The 14,254-nt window shown below is 34.5% G+C and overlaps 1 long non-coding RNA gene across 2 annotated transcripts; it reads right to left on the minus strand.

Annotated features, from left to right (window-relative positions):
- Positions 1-360: 360 nt before the first annotated feature.
- LOC123529912 (uncharacterized) lies at positions 361-5,650 on the minus strand. Of its 2 annotated transcripts, none has more exons than XR_008366605.1 (6): positions 5,362-5,650; positions 3,130-4,819; positions 2,059-2,217; positions 1,547-1,708; positions 1,129-1,213; positions 361-464 (listed from the first exon to the last, which is right to left on the minus strand). It is a non-coding gene; the product is annotated as an uncharacterized LOC123529912 (long non-coding RNA). The 2 variants fall into 2 exon arrangements; XR_006682235.2 differs by having other exon boundaries at positions 1,129-1,216.
- Between the last annotated feature and the right edge of the window lie 8,604 nt (positions 5,651-14,254).

The raw sequence follows: 14,254 nt of genomic DNA on the forward strand, positions 1-14,254 counted from the left end.
AGGATAGAGTTATGTTTCTTGACGTACAGCTTCCGCTTATGATGGTGAAAAACTGTTGCAAGTTTTAAACCAATAGCTTTGATAGTTTATGGGAAAAGCTGACAAACATAATACTCAACCAAGACAATTGATTTTCTAAGTCCAAAAGGGGCATATAATTATTGCAAAAAGCAGGATGAAGTTACGTTTCTTGATGTACAGGGTCAGCTTATAATGGTGAACAAGTGTTGCAAGTTTCAAAGAGCTTTGATAGTTTAAGAGAAAAAGTTGACCTAAACATAAAACGGAACCAAGAAATCTGATATTTTCTAAGTATAAATTCGTCGCCTACCTCGCGGATTCTGATATGTGCACGAGGTGTGGAAGAGCTCTCTACCATCACCAGGCCAGGGCAAATACAGACGATATGTCGATCAAGGGCTGAATTCCACTAAAACCACACTATCTTGACCAATCGAACAGTGCTGAAATCTTTTTTATTACATACTCAATTACATACTCAGTTATAAACTCCGTTAATAAACGTCAATATTTTCACATTTCACGTCGGGTGCGTGGCGTCAGTTGTGTTGTAATTTTTACGTATGTCGTCGCATTTGAAATGTCTTTAACGACGATAAGATTAATTTTGCTCATGTTAAAAACTAATTCATATCGTTTATATAACTAATGTTACTTCAGATGCGTATGTAATTTAGAGATTATTAGATTTGCATCGATAATATGCACTCGTTCTTTCGCGAAATATTGCGCCCTGAAGTCGCGCAATAATTCCGCTGCATAACTCATGCATATTTCTCGATACAAATCTAATAACCTATAAGTCCTACATTTATAAGTTTTATTGCACTGTTAGAAATGACAGTATATGCCAATAATTATTTTTCAAGTCAGTTAATCTTGTGAAACAGTCGATCCGTGATTTGCAAAGTTATACACTCTTCAGTTTAAGGTTTTTTGTTTCTTTTACATTTCCGGAACAAACATATCATAAATGCATCGCATTTAGGGTCTGCAAGTTATACAAGCCAGTATCAGTGTACATAATGACGACAATATAAAAGTTAAATTATTTTATGAAAGTTTTATACTGGAAAGTATGACGACAAACAAATTTAAATATTTTACCAAAATTTTAAACTGCAAAGTTACTCCAGGCATCGGGTCCCTTCTTCCGCCACTGGCTTCATCTGGTAAAAGCAGCAAGTGTCGTCTGCTATATATAATTGGCAACTAACTGTCATGTTATAAATCCTCTTATTACATATGGATATATAATCCTTAAGTTTAGTTACCGAAATTGTTTTTTTGTAAAAATTAAATAACTACCAGCGATTACATATCTTGACAAATCTCTCAATATGTTCAGGAAAAAAAGGAAACTTATGTCACAGAACCAGATGTCAGTCTATTTCAACAATAGCCTTTCGCTGTGCCTGTTAATTTAACATTGTTTCAGATAAGTCAGAAACCGTAGGTGTAATACAAACTGTGGCTCGAACTCGCGTCGCATAAATAGCAATTCTAAGGTAATTTAGTAGCCTACCTTGTCGAGAACAGTTGATTACTATGTTGATATAAGGGGTCCAGAACACCTCTGATGAGCGACATCGATTGGTTACCAGTGCCCCTCTGGTTATCGGCATCTTTTTAGTACCAGTAAGGCAATTCTACGACAACTGTAATTCCATCAACTAAATGTTTCTTCCTGTTAATACAATAAAATCAACTGCCACACTGTTTTTCAGAAACCAACACTTACACCAAAGTCACATATGAAAAGATAGTTATATCCCCGTTTTCTTTTTACTGACAGAAAACAAAAGTTTGTTATAAAATCTTTGATACGGTTTAAAGAAGAAAATGGGTTTCAAACTCACACACCAAAAATCACGAATTCGAACCACGTCTCAGGCTTATACGGTAGCAAACGCTTGCCTGTTTAGACCGCAACACAGCACAGAGCCCGACGTACAATTACACCAATCATGACAACCAATTAAACTGATTCACCGACCTATATTCAAAGAGCAATATAAATTATAAGCAAGTCCTTACGTGTATGGTACAGGAAACTGCTTCTTGTCGGATAGTTCGGGTTCCTCGTCTGATAGCCTGCGTTTCTCATCGAATAGGTTTGAGTTTCTTGTCCGATACTTCGAGTTTTACTTTCACCATAGCCAGAAGTTGAATGCACATTCCTACGCTCCAGAAATACTACGAGAAAAATAGTTCTTTGCTTTCTAAAGGTTTAAAGTTATGCACTGCTTAACTGAATACTGGTAGTCATTATCTAACAATTAACAGTAATGAGTCAAAATTACAAGAGCACCGCCTTGCGGGTGCTGACGCCCATCCGATTTTTTTGTATAATAGAAATATTGTCCTACCCATGATTTTCTAAGTCTTGCAAAAAGCAGGATAGAGTTATGTTTCTTGATGTACAGCGTCCGCTTATGATGGTGAAAAATTGTTGCAAGTTTTAAAGCAATAGCTTTGATAGTTTATGAGAAAAGCTGACTTAAACATAATACTCAACCCAGGAAACTGATTTTCTAAGTCCAAAAAGGGCAATAATTCTTGCAAAAAGCAGGATGGAGTTATGTTTCTTGATGAACAGGGTCAGCTTATAATGGTGAACAAGTGTTGCAAGTTTCAAAGCAATAGCTTTGATAGTTTAGGAGAAAAGTTGACCTAAACATAAAACTTAACCTAGAAATCTGATATTTTCTAAGGATAAAAGGGGCCATAAATCTTGCAAAAAGCAGGATGGAATTATGTTTCTTGCTTTACAAGGTCAGCTTATGATGGTGAACAAGAGTTGCAAGTTTCAAAGCAATAGCTTTGATAGTTTAGGAGAAAAGCTGACCTAAACATAAAACTTAACCAGGCAACGCCGACGCCGACCAATAAGGACAATATCTCATCTTTTTTCCCCAAAAAATCAGATGAGCTAAAAAAAAAAGATTTAAAACCATAACCATGTACGACCATACGATAACCAGAAAATATAAAAATTATAGAAAATTTATTAAAATAAAGATGAAGGTGCGTAACTTGCAGGATGAAAACTGCAAAAAAGCTATCAAACGAAATTATCTAATTGTACCTGTCAAAAAAATTACATACCTTAGAAAAAGGATCAAGTTGCAGCATCCACTTAACCACTGTGAAATCTACAACATGACATCCACGCACGTGCTTGTAGTCAATATCATGTACCATAGCTGCACCACCCACAAAACCATTGCATTGTCTACAACAGGATATATTCACACGTGCTTGTAAACATCTGCCACCAGGTTGAAAAAATGCATACAAAAAAAAGGATAACAGAAGTAGCAATATACATACCTGTTCATCATAAAGAGAAACGCACATTTTGCTTGGTCTGCATCTCCATGTCCATCTGCGTCTTTTTTCTTCAAGTATACATACCCCAGCATTCTAGTAGAAAAAAGAAATACAAAGCAAAAAGAGTAAAACGCAGAAATAAAACAATTTCGCGCGTTCAATCCAGATCTCGTCTGCACCGCATGTCTGTCGTCTGCATATTTCATGGCATGTCTTTGCAGCTTTCGCGAGTTCAACCCAGATCTCGCATGCACCCCATATCTGTCGTCTGCAAATTTCATGACATGTCTTTGCAGCTATCTAGAACTGATGGGAAACGTAAAACAAATTAATCACAGCGCAGTATTTGTGTACATCAATAAATCTAGTTATAATGTATTCCTAATGGCAGAAAGAAAATCATCTTGGAACGGAACGAAAGATTAAGAACCCAATGCGACAAACAATTCGCATCAAAAGCCTATATTAACAAAACAACGAAAACATTATCGAAATCGAATACAACCGAGAAGATCACATGGAATACACCACCACAAACACCAAAACCACAACCACAAGCTCCAAAACCACCACCACAAACACAAAAACAACCACCACAAACACCAAAACAACCACCATAAACACACAAACAACACCACAATCACCACCAAGTAGCCATTGTAAACAAAAGCCTGACAAAACAGCAAACAGCAAACACCAAGAATTCCGCAGCAAAAACATACAAGGTAGATTGGGTTTTCAATAATTCAATAAGCCACCTATTATCCAGATGTTTGTTTATATTCAAGTTTTGCCTGAATTCATTTACAGGTCCTAGCAAAACTTAGATTACTTAAAGCTAAGCGTTTGCCGGTTGCAGGATTTCTCTCACTGCTGCTTGAACCTTTGTCTAGATGTAGATGTTAGTTTCCATGGTTATCCTGTTGAATGTATAGATACAGAGAGGCATGTGTAAAATAAAAAAACAAATATATCCAAATGTTGCCACAAAAAAAAGAGTAAACATACAAACCCTATATCCTATATGTTCCAAACTCTGAACGTTGGTCACCCATTATACCAATTCCTAGACGTAGAGACACGTTTCCATGGAGCCCCTGTTGCAGTTGTGTGTATAGATAAAAAAGGCATATGTAAAACAAAAACGAATGTATCAAAGTGTTGCCACAAAAAATAAAAAGTAAACATACATGTACACTCCCTGTATTTTCCAAGATCTGCTGGATAACATTGTACATCTGAAGAGCTGTCATCTATTTATTTCATTGCCTAGACGTATGTTTCCGTGGCTACCCATTTTAGTATTTAGGAAAAAAACATAACGCTATGTGTAAAAACAGAAACATATATTAATTCTAGGGGTACCTTAAACATTCCAGACAAAGAAAATATGAAAACATACACACCATTTATGCTCCAGATCTGACAATACCTTAGTCCATGATCTGTATGTACACACGGTCACCTAATGATGATAAACAAATGTGCAAAGATTCAAAGCTGTAGCTCGTATAGTTTTAAGAAAAGGTGGACCTAAACAAAAGTTTTAACCAAGAAACTAAAATTTTCAAAGTACAAAAAGGGCCATAATTCTGATAAAATGCATATATCAGAGTTATGTTATGATTCTTGGCCTACACACAGTCACCTAATGATGATAAACAAGTGTGCAAAGATTCAAAGCTGTAGTTCGTACAGTTTTAAGAAAAGGAGGACCTAAACAAAAATTTTAACCAAGAAATTCAAATTTTCTAAGTACAAAAAGGGCCATAATTTTGACAAAATGAATATCACAGCTGTGGTTCTTGGCCTATACAGTCACCTAATGATGACAAACAAGTTTGCAAAGTTTCAAAGCTGTAGCTCTTATGGTTTACCGGAAAAGGCGGACATAAACAAAAAAAAAAATAACAAACGCCGACGATCAAGTGACGATTATACCGCGTAGACTTTTTCTCAAAAATCCGACGAGCTAAAAACTTCAAACAAAAAGGAAAAAATACACACCCTTCCTGCTCCAAATCTGAAACCACGTCAGTCGATGTTGTTTATGAATCATGGATGGTCTCTCATCTATGCAATAATGCCACCATAGCAACCTGGAAAACTGCAAAAAAAAATAAATAAAACATGATTTGTTAAACGTAAATGTCTTACCTGCAGTTAAAAAAAACTATGAAGGCAATTTTAAAATATTTTTTATACTTGTATGATACTTTGCAATCGATAGAAAGACCCGAAACTGTACTTCAGGATATGATTAAGGCATCGCCACAGTCACAACTCAATACCAGTTCTTATTACATACTCGTTTCTATTCCCCACTGAGTTACACTGGTACCGGAAACGTCAATAGTTTTCCATACACTGACGCCTGAATTTCATATCGGGTGCGTGACGTAATTCAGTGTGTGTTGTTGCACTATTTTGTTCTATTTAGTTAAGTATTGTCAATCCTATTCAGGCTATTGAACATATTTATGATATTTACATAATATTTATACATGTAGATGCGTATGTAATAAAAAGGTTATTATCTTTGCATCGGGAAATATGCACTCGTTCTTCAGCGGAAGAATATTGCGCTCCTAAAGTCGCGCAATATTTCCGCTGAAGAACTCGTGCATATTTCCCGATACAAAGCTAATAACCTATAAATATTTTCAGGCCGAGTATTTTTCTCTTGAAAATTGCACTAAAGCCTTAACAGTTTGTGAAATTATCATCAACATAGAAGCATATGATGATTTACAGTACACATGCCGCTTGTAAAATGTTTGAGTCTCATTTAGACCGAAAGTTTACCCCAAAATATTGAAATCTTACGTGCAGTCAAACTCCAATATAAAAAAATATTACAAAGACAAAATTTAGTTCATTTTAAAGTACAATATGTATACTGCAAACTCTTACGGAATTTTGTCGAAATTGTTCCTGGTCATTGCATTAGACACAAAAAGACAACCCTAAGTAAATTCAATTTAAAATGTTGTTTGTACATGCATTACTGACCACAGCTAGCTAGGTAAACCTATACACAATGACCTATAATATCACCTGTTTATATATACACATGTATGTAAATTGGATAAATTGATGGTGTTGGGATTTTTGTGTATAATTCAGTAACCAGGTAAAATTTTAAAATAATTTCCTAAGACTTTGTTCTTCACGGTCTGCTTTACAATTGTCTGTAATTATCTTTTTAATGTATTGAATATATATTGAGTTTGACTGCACGTAAAATTGCAAAATTTTGTCATTTTGGCCAGAGAAAAATATCGAATAAAGGCATAATACAGGTAGTGAAATGCACATCCTTTTACTTGCATATGTTCACATAGATATTTAGAACATAATTATGACAGAATTATTGACTTTATTGTTACCACTTAGTCATCTTTTATTTTTATGAAAATTTGCATTTAAAATTTTGAGTAAAATGGCCGCCACTGTGGCGATGCCTAAACGTTAAAAGTTGGCCCTAAAATAAACCAATTAACGATTATTTGTCTATAATGGTTTGACAACATATGGTGTAATAGGAACTTTATTTTAAATCAGTATTTTCAAATTAATTTTCAATTTAAATGGTAGAGCGGAAGTCTGTTGTAAGTCACACCATGCGTCCCTTTTTTAGAGATAGGCCTTAAAATTTTCAGTGATAGAATTACACTAAATAAAGTCTAGAAATTAATTTCCAAGTCCTTGAAATAACCAAAAATGATTTCACAAATGTGAAGTTTATGATAGTTTTGTTAATATCAATAACAGAAGTTTTATTTTTTAATTTAAAGTTGTGATCCACAAAGAATGACAACTCTTGCCTTGGGCTAGTACTTATAAGTAGAGATCTATTAGTTTACTTCCCTTGCAATTACACAATTGAGTGGAAAATGAAAACTGTTTAAGACACAATATCATACTTTTTTGCACAACAAAATCATTAAGGATTTACTCATTTGTGTTTGATTTACCCCTCAAGACATGGTCCCTATGATTCTGTCAACTTACATATGGTAAAAAATTAACTTTTAACAAGCCAATAATAAAACGAAGTACCAGTATGTAAATAATAGTGCAGATAATACAGTTTTGCTTGTATCAAAATGTCACAATAGATCCACTTTTGTAATACAGAACACCTGGTAGGATTAGTAAAGGTGCAATTATATTGATCTCTATTTCCTATGCCTACCTTTTTGCACAATTTTTCATGGATGCCAAGTTGTTGTCACAGTCAAATAAATAAGACTTACAACATGTTCCCAGTAAAAACTACGTGCACAATACATAATTTGATTGTTTCCATAGCAACCATTCACTTCAGACAACAGCAAAAAGTACAGGCGAAAATTCCATCATACCTATCTAGTTTGTGCATAATAATGGCATCGGTCCCGATACGGAATGAATGCGTGCTGAAAAAATCTTGAGAACGGCTTGCTTTTCACCCCCAGTATTTAAAATACATTAAAGCTAATGAATATTCTTTGGAATCAATCTTTATAATCAGTGTAATGAAAACAAACTGTTGTATTAGATATTTCTCTAGAAGTAGTTTCTTGCGTTTACAGGAATTTGAATGATAATCGCAGATAAAGATGGGCGAAAACCACAAAATGAATCATTTACAATTTTAACGGAAGAAACGAGAAAAAGAAATAACGACAGCAATAGAAAGAAAATAGAAAAGAAAACAGAGAATAAAAAAATTACATACCATTTTGTTGACTCGCCTCTCTGAAAACCCGGACTTGCTATAACAATAACAATATGTTGTCACGAAAGTCACGTGCTAAGTGAACTGAGCATGAACAGTGCCTTGGGAATAACGCATTGATTAAATCACAAAGGTTGAGTAAATTGTGTAAGACTGTGTCAAACATGTTTTGTACGAGTTCATTTAAGTTGCCGGGTCATTGCGCCGCACTACTCTTCTGTGAAGCAATATATGACTAAAACTAGAAATGGTTACCAGTGTCCACACTATAAGAAATAATCCACAAAGCTCTGATTTGAATTTTGACAGGTTTACTTAAATTTGTTGCTTTCTGTATTCTTTTTGAAGTTTAAGTGATTGTAATAAGTAATTTTATTTATCTTTAGTCAAGTATACTAGATACACCTCAAGAGTAGACATAACTCATATTAATATGAATAAATAAATAAAGTAAAATTAAATAAATAGAAATACTCCTTTCAAGAACTAATTTTAACATATTTTGTACACTGGAAAGGTTTCCTGAAATACTATTTTTTTAATATTTGTACAAATGCTGCTGTATATCTTAATATTTGTACATACAAATAATACTGTTGTTTTATGTGCTGTATAGTCTCAAATAAATCTTATAGAATGGCTGTATACATGTATATTTGTTTATAATGTATATGGATGAGACTGGAATAAATAAAAAATATATATATGATATACATTCCGAAATAAGATCAGGTTGAGATTTTTGCATGTTACATTATTTTTTGGGGAAAGTTCACACAAATGCCGATTAAATCCCATGACTGATAGACTTTAACCATTAGTTGCGCTTCGGATTACCTGTAACATTAAATATGGACCCCGTTGAGAATTGACCCCATGGGTCATTTTTCAACGTTGAGAGTTGATCCTGTCAACATTTCAACATTAAATTTTGATCAAAAAGTCGTTGAGACCTGATAAGTCGTTAAATTTTGATCAGTAATGGGGTCATTTTTAACGGTTAGCTAAAATTAAGTAAAACGTCGGAGATCATCTGTTTGTAGTAGAGAAACACACTGGAAAGAACCAAAAACTATCGCAGACTTCCTGGATAGCTTCTTAAGAAATAATTTCGCAAGGCCGAGTCCGGGCTCAAACTGACAATTTTGCCGAGGTAGGCGAGATCATCTATAAAAAGGTAAAAAGGTAAAGGTCTTGTTTATTATAGTGTCACCCCTATTGAAAGGGCCAGCCAATTTGGCTTATGAGACACCTTTATAGTGCGTACCAATTACCTCCCAACTCCTACCACTATGCCAGGCGCCAGGCGGATAGAAGTCGGTAACCATTCATTTAACTAGCTCGCGAATCACGAACCAGCCTTTTCGGAACGAGTCCCATGACAAACATCCCTCGGTCCCCATGGGGCTCGAACCTAAGACCTCCCGATCCCGAGGTTGACGCCTTAACCACTGGGCCACGGAGAGCGGTTGGACAGGAAACTGTTAACGAAAGTTTAACACAATGATTTTCGACAGGTGGGTGGGTGTAGGCACATCGAGACTTCCACACAGGAGCACCTTTTCCTATCATAACAAGATATTTGTAAGTGATATTTCAGTAACACATAGAGATTTATTCTTTTACGTTGAAAAATCTTGTCTTTATGCGTCCTTATGCCAGGTTCGAAATATTTCATCTCGTGATTAGGATGTTAAACTTTACAAATGTGTATAATCTACGGTTTTAATTCATTTATAGAATGTACAGATATGGCTTTTAGATAAGTTTCTTATAATTCTGTTCAGAATGACCACATGCTTTTATAGTTATCTATTTCACATTTTATTTGTCACGAAAAAAAAAATTATCAGACGAATTTCTCCCGCCTTGCCAACGATGTAAACTGAAGGTCATCACATTCACACGAAAATTACATAAATAAAGTATTCATAGTCCATAGTCATAAAACCCCTACGTATGTGACACTAAGTTGCAAGAATCAGTCACTGATGCCTAGTCACTGTCTTAACAAATAACATAAAATCGAAAACAAATATATGTGCAATAAGGGTATTATAGTTTTCTCGTTTATGATAGAATGCGCCACCCCACATTTTAACGGACTGTTGTAAAATGTTAACATATATTTCCAAGGGTGTTTTATTCTCAATATCTCTGCTGTATATCTTCAGGAAAAGTGTATCTATTTATGTCCCTGATATTTTCCAACAAGACCACTAACGTCATCTTTTCAAGACTGCGCAAAATGACATGCTGACTTCGAATCACTTTCCATACACCGATGTAGGTTCGACTCTCACTCAGAGCGTTGAATTATTAATGTTAGCAAGCTTTTACATCTTTATCCTAGATCTAGACTGGATGTGGGGCCTTAATTCGAAGCCCGGGTGTTAGTTTTAGAACAAGTCTGCGTGTTGGTGGTGGTATAATTGATTGTCTTTTTTATGTTGTAAGTGTGACTTTCCGATCAAACTTGTCTAAAGCTCCAACTTTTAAACACGTCATTAAAATGTTAGATAGATGTTACAAAAATGTTTTATATAACGCTTCGTTCGATAAATGCAATGTAGCTAATATGTAATTTAACAGAAATCAATTTTGTTTGACAACAGTGTTTTACTCTATGTTTTTAAAATTCTGTCGTTTTTACTTATCAAAGATTTTTTCTGTTCTATGTTTGATTTCTTCTGAAAGTCTGAATTTTATGCCCGTAGTATTTCACATATATTAACGATGAAAACGAAATAGCTATTTAGATCGCGCTGTATGAAATATTACAGGTAATTTTATAACAAAAATCGGTTGTTTCTATATATATTTACTTAACATTCTGCTGTTATCAAAATTGCTATAGAATTCAAATAATATTTATTTTTTATCGGTGTTCAGGTTTTTTAATATCAAATGATGAATGCACTACATGCGTTTTTTTCCCCTCTCTCTTCTTTTTTTTTGTGCGTATGTGCGTGTGCGTGTGCGTGTGCGCGCGTGTGTGCGTAACGGTTAAATTTCGCGGTGTTTTGATTACCTACTTCGTTGTACTTTATTTACCTTCTCCTTGACGTTGTCTGGTTTTGTACTGTACATAATCACTACTGGATTTTCTTATGGTGGCCTCTTTCATATACCTGTTGTTCTGGACAGTGCGCTGTATGCCACCATAGGTCCCTAACACATATATAAAAGAATGCTGGCCTAACTTTAAATGTTTATTTTGTAATATTCTTGATTGGGTCCTTTATAAGGTTATTTTTGAGGCCATTTCTGTTAGTTTTATCTAGATTAAAGTTTAAACTGTTCAAATTTGTTAAAATTGAATAGAAATTGATATTTGTAACATTTGTTAAAATCAGAGCGGCTTTTGCCGAAAAACGAAAACACAAAGACTCAGATTTCTGACTTATTTATGTAAAAATATCTATAAAATTCTATGCTAAAATTATAGTTAAAATGATTTCGTAAAAACCAGTGACTATCTTTGCCGAAATTTAACATGGGTGTAAGGATTTGTCTACAAATTTTTAAAATCATGGTCTAAAATTGGCCTATATAATTATATGGCTTTAAATTCGTATATGTTTATAAGGTTTCTTCAATTACCATAAATTGTAAAATTTTGATCGAAAATAACAACAATAAGGGCTTTTCAAAAATATTAAATAATTTTCTGCAAACCAATTTTATTTTCACGGGTGTGTGTGGGTGGGGGAGCTTTGCCCTCCTGTCCCCCCCCCCCCACCACCACCACCACCACCAGGACCCTGCCCTGGACGCTTACGTCTATATACCCCTCGCCTATTTGGTGAAGCCTTCCTTCGCGCCTGGATAGGGTCCATTATCGTGAAGGTGCCTGGTGATGTGTCATTTTCAATGTGATTGAAGAATTTTAACATATATCTGTAAAATCAAGAGTGTGTCGGGGGTCCGGATCCCATGACCCATCCCCTCTCAGCTTGGGGTTCCGTGTCAGCTAGACATTTATGGAGTATGTTCTCATACTAAAGGGTTTTTCATATAAATTCTGCCCACTAACATAGCATTTGGTCACGTGGTATCGCCACAGTAATAATTATAGTCAAACCTTATACAAATGCCACCTTACAATAAGGCAAAAAACTGGCATTTAAATTGAACCTAGATGACTTGCATTTTAAAGTATCCTTGCTCTATTATCTCAATGTAGGTTCTTTAGCAATATTAGAACAATGGTCTATCTTGAGAGGTGTCTGATTGCATATTATTGACCGTTTGTCCTTCTAAAATACCAACTGATCAGTATATGACTGTATAAAATGTTAAGTCAATATTCATTGCTGCGTATTCAGAAGCTGTTGTCCTATGGGGAGGTGAAGAAAACAACAACAACAGCAATACCCTCTAAGTAAATACACCAATGTAATCGTCAACATATAACACTTAGGTTCCTTTCAAACTGAGTTTCACGCCCCTAGGTGGGATAAAATGATGTTTGTTGTGTTTCATTCATTGTATATTTTAGTCCTTCCTCATCATTTAACTTGAAAGTATCATATAGAGTCCACATTCCTGATTAGACATTTATCAGAATAATGGTCTTGATAACATCTGAGCTAAGTTTTAAACTCAGTCATTTCGAATGAACAACTATGTAAGTCTGAATTTAAGCACAACCGTTTGTATACATTTTATTTCATATACCAAACCCTAGAAGTCAATTTCGCATATGGGTCATGATCAGTCAATAATTAGGTCACTAAATACAACATTAAAAATCCTGCTCACTCTATAAAGACAATATTTTTTCTCCAGCATTCATGGAACCCTATCAGAATGTCTGTTTGCTTATGGTCTACAACAAAGACACAAGTATCGTTTTATCATCTCCTGTTCTGTCAGTACTACATACACTGCTTTGTTTAGCGCGGAGTTTCCTTTTGCTGCATCTTGCAGCAACTTTCGTACTTGTCGGTAATATTACCCCCCTTATCCGGTTACCATTAACTACACCTTTTTCTACTGAGATTGCCCACGTCACAAAACGGCTAAAGTCATAAAGTGTCCTACTTTCCGCTGAAAGCATGGAATTAAAGGTGCCCGATCGGATATTTTCTTCAAAATCTGAAGAGGGTTTTTATGTTTCGTTTGACCTAACTAGACAAATGTTTTCCGAATATTTTGCCAAGTTGCTCACCAAAAACTGATATAGTGTCTTACCATACACTAGGCAATTTCTCTTGTTAAATACGAACACAAATACTTTCTTTTTGTCTGACACACATTATTATATTAGCATTATATTATATTATATTATATTGTTATATCATATCATTTTATTGCTCTTTGGTTTAAAATTGATAATTCAAATAGACGTCTGCTATACACATTTTCATTTTTTGATCTCTCTAGTTGTGGAGATTCTAATGTACATGTGAACATGCTAATGAAACGGTTCAAATATAATGGTGATATTTTGGCGGTCTAAAGAAAACAAATAAAATAATCAAGGTGACACTTTCTTTTAAGAACCTTGTGGGTGTATTTTTTTCACTAAAAATCCTGTGTATATCTATTGTTCCTTCTTTCAGCCGAAATATGTGATGATAAGACGTTTTGTTTTCAACAAGTTTAAATCAGTCTGTGAAAAAAGATCTAAAAACTGATAAATAATGATGATCTAAAACATTAAATGACTCGGACATAGACATTTATCTTTAGATAACAAAGTGTACAGGTTTAAATTAAACGAGTCGTCTGCTTAGATATTACCTCCCGCATTCGGGAAACTTAGGAAATTTCCGAGCCGGTCCGAGTCTCAATTTTAAAAGTAATAGTGATTGTATAAAAAGCACAAAAGGTAAGCGAAATAATGAAAATATTAATTTTATTTATACACAGTTGAGTCGAGCACTAATTTTTCTTTGCAACATCACCGAAGCAAAAACGATTATTTTTTCCGTTTCCCTTATTTTGAGCGATATATCAATGAAAAAGACCCTAAATTTTGTCCAAAATTAGACTTTTACTATTGACTTCAATGGAAAATAAGGGTGGTAACATAAGTGGTTCAAAAGGTAAGTGAAATAATAAACTTACAATTTTTAAAATTATATCATCATTTAGAGGAAAGATTATATCAACGATTGCCGCCGAAGCAAATTCGTTATTTTAAACCATTTAAAAGATATAACGATTAAA

This window comes from Mercenaria mercenaria, chromosome 13 (genome assembly GCF_021730395.1).
Source record: "Mercenaria mercenaria strain notata chromosome 13, MADL_Memer_1, whole genome shotgun sequence".
Taxonomy (NCBI): domain Eukaryota; kingdom Metazoa; phylum Mollusca; class Bivalvia; order Venerida; family Veneridae; genus Mercenaria; species Mercenaria mercenaria.